The sequence below is a fragment of the Montipora capricornis genome, chromosome 14 (genome assembly GCF_036669925.1).
Source record: "Montipora capricornis isolate CH-2021 chromosome 14, ASM3666992v2, whole genome shotgun sequence".
NCBI lineage: Eukaryota > Metazoa > Cnidaria > Anthozoa > Scleractinia > Acroporidae > Montipora > Montipora capricornis.
Genome location: NC_090896.1, coordinates 29,872,223 through 29,879,722, shown reverse-complemented (window position 1 = coordinate 29,879,722; position 7,500 = coordinate 29,872,223). Strand labels below are relative to the sequence as shown.

The 7,500-nt window shown below is 35.9% G+C and overlaps 1 long non-coding RNA gene across 1 annotated transcript in view; it reads right to left on the bottom strand.

Moving 5' to 3' along the window:
• Positions 1–7,500, bottom strand: part of LOC138032355 (uncharacterized) — a 10,446-nt gene that overhangs the window by 210 nt on the left and 2,736 nt on the right. Inside the window, exons 2-3 of the long non-coding RNA XR_011128357.1 lie at positions 3,872–4,126; positions 1–174 (exon numbers count right to left, since the gene is read on the bottom strand). The exon at positions 1–174 is cut by the window's left edge and continues 210 nt beyond it. This is a non-coding gene — a long non-coding RNA (uncharacterized lncRNA). The remainder of the gene's footprint in view (positions 175–3,871; positions 4,127–7,500) is intronic.

Sequence of the window (7,500 nt, the reverse complement as noted above, 5' to 3'; positions counted from 1 at the left end):
GCAGTCGCCACCTTGTCTAAGGTATGATGACGAAGTCGTAACATAGCGTCTCCATGCATTTGCTAACTGAAGCACAAGGACGTTGGTGACAATGACCAAGGTTGTGAGAATGACGAGAGCCTTAATAGCAAAGCGTTTCTTGGGTACCATTTGTAGTTTATTTTTGGTGAATACCTGCAGTGAAATGATCAAAATGGCAATTTGACATTTTTCGTGCAACCAGTTGAGCTGGTTTGTTGCGCGTATTACCGCCTTCTTGCGCAACAAATTTTTATGTTGCAAAAACTAGACGTCGCTTTTACCTTTTGCAACATAAAAATTTGTTGCGCACGACGGTGGAATACGCGCAACAAACCATGTCAACTTGCATCGCAACATGGTTGCGCGACAAGTTGCACGAAAAATGTTGCCCGTATTACTGGGCCTTAAAGCATCGATTTCTGCCTCAGTCATATATTACATCAAACACGAGAAGGAGTGTTTCATCGGATATCCAAACACCGAGAAGCGAGTTGAAAAACGAGGCCGAAGGCCGAGTTTTTTTAAACTGATTTCGAGGTGGTTGGGTATCTGATGAAACATACTTTCGAGTGTTTGATATTGCTTCTCAAAGGAATCAGTATTTTAGAAGATATTTGGGATCAAAGTTGGCAAAGTTCATGCTAATTAAGACCACATATCCAAACTTCCTTCAGGGTAGAGATTTCTTTTGTTTTGGACTTATAAATTATTAATGAGTTTGCGAATTAGTGTTCAAAGTGGCTTTTGTCGGCCATTTTCACTGGAAAACTTTAACCATTTACAGACTTCAAAAAAGTTGGTAAAATCTCCGTTAAATGTCCACATTTTCTTTGTAAATTACAATCTCTGTAAATTTGCACACTTACAGAGATTTTGTAACTCCATAAAAAGTCTGTAAAATTTAACACATTTTCGTCCTTACGATGACATAAAATGTGTACAAAATCTCAATAAAATGTATGTAAATTGAAGGAAAAATTTACAGAGATTTTATGCGATAAGTACAAAATGTCTGTAAAATCTCTTTACTTTCTCTGTAAAATTTACACGAGAAAAAATCTCTGTAAATCCATCCATATAAAATGTTATAGTGTTATCTCTGTAAAAAGTGAGTGAGAAGAATGCATGAAATGTCTATAAAATGTCTACAAAAACCCTCAAAAAACTGGAGGGAAAAGTATGTGAAATGTTTTTAAAATGTTGGTGTTTTAGTGCACAAAATCTCAGAAAAATGTTCACAATATCTCTGTAAATTAAGCATTTAAAATCTGACAGAAGGCAGGAAATGTCAATAAAATGTCTGTAAAACTGGAGGGGTAAAGTATGTGAAATGTTTTTAAAATGTTGGTGTTTTAGTGCACAAAATCTCAGCAAAATGTTTACAATATCTCTGTAAATAATAGCATTTAAAACCTGACGTAAGCCAGGAAATGTTAATAAAAAGTGAAATGGATGAAAGGTTAGTCGATTTTACATAGAAAAAAGAACAAGTTCTAGAGTTTGTGAATGCATAAATTTTTATTTAAAAATCTAAAAATAATCATTTGTTTATATTACTTTCAATAGAATCTAAGTGTACAATAAAATTCTTGCAATAAGTTCAATAAAATAATTCAATTAATAACATGAGTTACCATGGCAACTTTTTCTACCGTGCCAAAATGGTGTCCACTTTCGAAAAAACCCACGTCCTATGATTGCGATTAGTCAACCATGATTTAGCTGATGAAATTCCACTTGTGTTTTGTCCAAAATCAAATAATTTTTCTTGCCTTAAGGCTTATGAAATTATTTGATTCTGGACAAAGCATGTGTGAAATTATTCCCTAAATTCACTCATCACTATTTCATAACATACAAATTCATCAAAATAAGGAATAAAATATATGCAAGGGATTTCATTATTATTAAATAAGTATAAAAATCTGGCTTATGTTACCCCAATTACAAATATAGTTGTTAGAAATGGGCGCGGCTTATCTGCGGGAAGATCTGAAAAAGGCTCCCCCGGTGGCCAGTTTTCCATCTTTGCATCCAATTTTATGCCTAGTTGCATGTACTAAGCTACAAACGTTCCGCTCATATTCTTGTAATGCAAAAAAATCTATGGCAAAACTGCGTTTAAGAAATTCCTGTCAACAAATACCAGAAAAAGATCAATCATATGTCCAAGTTGATAAAAACCATGTTCATTACATTAAAGTGCTAACATTACATTAAAGTATTTTCCGTTTCAATATTAGTGAATAGTGAGTTAATGTTTGATGAACAGTGGATGAACTTGACTTCTAAAGACTAGGTTTTGGATTTCTTTTGTTTTCTGTCAAAAAACTTTTTGCCGTAAATTTCAGCTGGTAAGGTCAGGGTGCGGCTTACCTCCGGGTTTACAGTTCACCTGCCAGTTCAGTTGGGTAATACTACCATACTAAAACAAATTAACCACATGGATTACCTGCATGGGTACACCTACTTTTCAAGTTACATCAAACTGTATGAGGTGTGCCACCCGCCAGTTCAGATGAAAAATACTACAAATTAGTATACTATGACAAATTAACTGCATGGTTAGACCGAATTTACAAGTTACATCGAACTGTATGAGGTGTGCCACCCGCCAGTTCAGATAAAAAATATTACAAATTGGTATACTATGACAAATTAACTGCATGGTTAGACCGAATTTACAAGTTACATCGAACTGTATGAGGTGTGCCACCCGCCAGTTCAGATGAAAAATACTACAAATTGGTATACTATGACAAATTAACTGCATGGTTAGACCGAATTTACAAGTTACAACGAACTGTATGAGGTGTGCCACCCGCCAGTTCAGATGAAAAATAGTACAAATTAGTATACTATGACAAATTGAATGCATGGTTAGACCGAGTTTACAAGTTACATCGAACTGTATGAGGTGTGCCACCCGCCAGTTCAGATGAAAAATACTACAAATTAGTATACTATGACAAATTAACTGCATGGTTAGACCGGATTTACAAGTTACATCGAACTGTATGAGGTGTGCCACCCACCAGTTCAGAGGAAAAATACTACAAATTAGTATACTATGACAAATTAACTGCATGGTTACACCGAATTTACAAGTTACACCGAACTGTATGAGGTGTGCCACCCGCCAGTTCAGATGAAAAATACTACAAATTAGTATACTATGACAAATTAACTGCATGGTTAGACCAAATTTACAAGTTACATCGAACTGTATGAGGTGCGCCACCCACCAGTTCAGATGAAAAATACTACAAATTAGTATACTATGACAAATTAACTGCATGGTTAGACCGAATTTACAAGTTACACCGAACTGTATGAGGTGTGCCACCCGCCAGTTCAGATGAAAAATACTACAAATTAGTATACTATGACAAATTAACTGCATGGTTTGACTGAATTTACAAGTTACATCCAACTGTATGTGGTGTGCCACCCGCCAGTTCAGATGAAAAATACTACAATTTAGTATACTATGACAAATTAAGTGCATAGTTAGACCGAATTTACAAGTTACATCCAACTGTATGAGGTGTGCCACCCGCCAGTTCAGATGAAAAATACTACAAATTAGTATGCTACGACTAATTATTTTTAAATCATTGTTGCCACATGCAGATGTGTTTATTAGAAAGAATCACTTGTGTTTGATGTATTTGCCACTGAACGATGACTGACAATTTCCTCAGACCCAAGGGACAGTGAAACCTTTCTTTTTGTCAAAAAACTTACAGTACATGTATATGAACAGAGAAGTCACCGATTGTTGCAGTGAATATTTCTCCCTTGTATTCACCCAGTTCAATGTGAGAGCATTCGACTCTTCCATAATTACCTGATGTCTGGAACAAATTTACTTGACCCAGTAAAACGGTTTGACCTAATAATGTTCACAAGGTATATCCAAAATGGCAATGAAACCTCTACCCTTGCAAGTTTTGACACAAAGACATCAATTATTATTCACAATTGCATCACAATTTGCAATCAGCACTGTCTGTTTCTTGCATCTCAGGAAATTCCCTTCGATTAAATTTCAATGCTCAATTTCCTTCAGCACTGCATCTTGTGGTTGAAGTACATGAAGGCCCTGGAAAAGAGTCACACCAGTCAATCAATCAATTTATATAATTTCATAATACCATTTTCGAAGAATGTTGTAACAAATCACTTTGCCATTCATAAGCAATGTTCCTGTGAATAATGAAGCTGAGAGCTAAAGGAATTATTGCAAGAAACTTGTATTTTACCATGATGAGCTTACGCAGACAAAAAAATATATGCAAATGAGCTTACAGTGATTTGAAATCACCCTTAGCTAATCATTAAGTGTAACTCAGGAACTCATTTCGCAAGTTTAGGTGTCGCAGATATCGCATCAGAGTCCGCTTCTGACATATTCAGTTACTTTTTTTTACACCTTTTAAGTCACAATGGAGAAGCATAAATCCACAAAACGTCATTCAGGGAACTTTTTCCAGAGACTTTGCCCCGTGTAGCTCGTGTGGCGTGCAGCAATTCTTGCGAGGATTTTAGAGTAATTCTTGCTCGCACAATTCTGCAACACTGTGGCAAATACGCATAACTCGCTTTTTGAGTTCAGCTATTTTCAATTTACATATGCTTTGTATGTACAAAATTGGTTCTGCCTTCAGATATCAACAGTCCAAAACTGGACTGACTACCCAAGAGAGACAGAACTTATTAGTACAAAATAATAATTATTACAAAACTGGTTCTGCCTTCAGATAACAACAGTCCAAACTGGACTGACTACCCAAGAGAGACAGAACTCGTTAGCGCAAAATAATAATTATTACAAAATTGGTTCTGCCTTCAGATAACAACAGTCCAAAGTGGACTGACTACCCAAGAGAGACAGAACTCATTAGCACAAAATAATTATTATTACAACATTGGTTCTGCCTTCAGATAACAACAGTCCAAAACTGGACTGACTATCCACGAGAGACAGAACTCATTAGTACAAAATTATAGTTATTACAAAATTGGTTCTGCCTTCAGATAACAACAGTCCAAAACTGGACTGACTACCCAAGAGAGACAGAACGCATTAGTACAAAATAATAGTTATTACAAAATTGGTTCTGCCTTCAGATAACAACAGTCCAAAACTGGACTGACTACCCAAGAGAGACAGAACTCATTAGCACAAAATAATTATTATTACAACATTGGCTCTGCCTTCAGATAACAACAGTCCACAACTGGACTGACTACCCACGAGAGACAGAACTCATTGGTACAAAATAATAGTTATTACAAAATTGGTTCTGCCTTCAGATAACAACAGTCCAAAACTGGACTGACTACCCAAGAGAGACAGAACGCATTAGTACAAAATAATAGTTATTACAAAATTGGTTCTGCCTTCAGATAACAACAGTCCAAAACTGGACTGACTACCCAAGAGAGACAGAACGCATTAGTACAAAATAATAGTTATTACAAAACTGGTTCTGCCTTCAGATAACAACAGTCCAAAACTCGACTGACTACCCAAGAGAGACAGAACTCATTAGTACAAAATAATAGTTATTACAAAATTGGTTCTGCCTTCAGATAACAACAGTCCAAAACTGGACTGACTACCCAAGAGAGACAGAACGCATTAGTACAAAATAATAGTTATTACAAAATTGGTTCTGCCTTCAGATAACAACAGTCCAAAACTGGACTGACTACCAAAGAGAGACAGAACTCGTTAGGGTAAAATAAAAATGATTAAAAAGAGACTGGTTGTGCCTTTTGCAATCTGTTTTGCAATAATAATTTAATATTATAGATACTTTTAAAGATTACATTGAAACTGATCAATGTACTTCAGGTCTGGTATCCAGCTAGCAGCCTAAGGCTGTATTCTGTCTATTACATAAAATTAATGTACACTGTAGTGTGTTTCAGTCTGACCTCTACTCAAAAACAACAAACAGCATTTTCCTATGCTGAATTTCTCATTGGGCTAGCTCCGGGTCATTGAGGTACACAAGCAACCACACCATGACAAAGTATGGACTATGAGGTGGTTGCAAAGTACAAAATGATCAGAAAATCGTCTGGCATTACACAGAGTAAACTCCCAGGAGTCAATCAGTTTAGTAAAAATTTACAAACTAACAAACAAAACAAATGACAAATTATCCTAATGATCTTTTGCTTATTAGCTTCGCTCCACATAACAAGCTAAATTATGCTTCACAAATTATTACTATTATTATCATTATCATTATCATTACTAGGATATGTTGGTCAAGTTTGTTTTCCATGCTCGACTGGTTATTTCATATCCAACAAGCCTGAACGCAATAATAATTATTGTTTTATTGAAAATGTCCCCAAAATAGAGAGAAATCTACTGACTTCACTGTGTAACTGTATATTTTCAGCTGACATGTACCCTTTCCATCATTTTGTAGAGCATGGAATATTAGCTCATATACCAGGATGGCAGGGCCAATGAAAACTTCTGAATTGTATTACAGAATGATAAAATTCTGAGTGACACTTATAGATTTTACTCTGTCTAATGCCAGAGGATTTTACTCGTCAATGGGGGCCTCTTCAGGGATGAATGGGTTAGGTACTCATCAAATAAAATTTGAGGTTTTGGTGGGAGAAATTGCAATATTAACTGCATCACAATATGATTGGTGTATTTAGATGGCTAGCTCTACTACATAACAGTACATGTACAGGGTTCTTCCTAGTTTTCAGCGCAACAGGTATGGCACCTTTTCACACCCGTAAAGCAATTGGTTAATGTTGGACGTTCTGCAAAGGATAAGCGACTTCTGAGTGTTTGCAGGTGGTAATAAGTACTCTTACAAGCAGTAAATTTTACCGGTAGCTTTATCAATGTTTCATGAAAAATGCTAGTAATGCAAATGCTTTTGAGTAGTCTACTATGGAATACCCCAGAAGACAACTGAATTTTTTTTTGTTAAGGCCCACATACATGTACATGCAAACAAGCAAGTGACAAGTGACAAGCGAGAAAGCTTGTATACCATGTCATAGGAAATAGTTACATATCACCCTGCACAAGCAATGTGGAATACAGCCGAATATATGCTGTGCAGTTATTGACTGATTGGTTAAATCTTTTTATGACTTGGTATAAAGGGCTTCACATTACTGAACATGTGACATTGTTTGCACAAGGAGCCAGAGCCAGCCAAATTTTTGCGCGGCCCATCAAAGAAATTTGAACGCAAGGTTAAATTCCTAGAATACTTTTTCTCACAGTCTAGGAATGAAGGTGTGAAAAAGCAACGTGATCCCAAACCACACGTCAATAATAATAACACCGTAACTGTTCATTAAAGTTGTTAAGATCGAGATCACGTAGTGCAGTATGACACAGTAGAACCGAAAGAGTTAATTCTCCATGTGAATCGTTCCATGTCTGTTTATATTATTTTCTTGTCATCATGTCACACACCA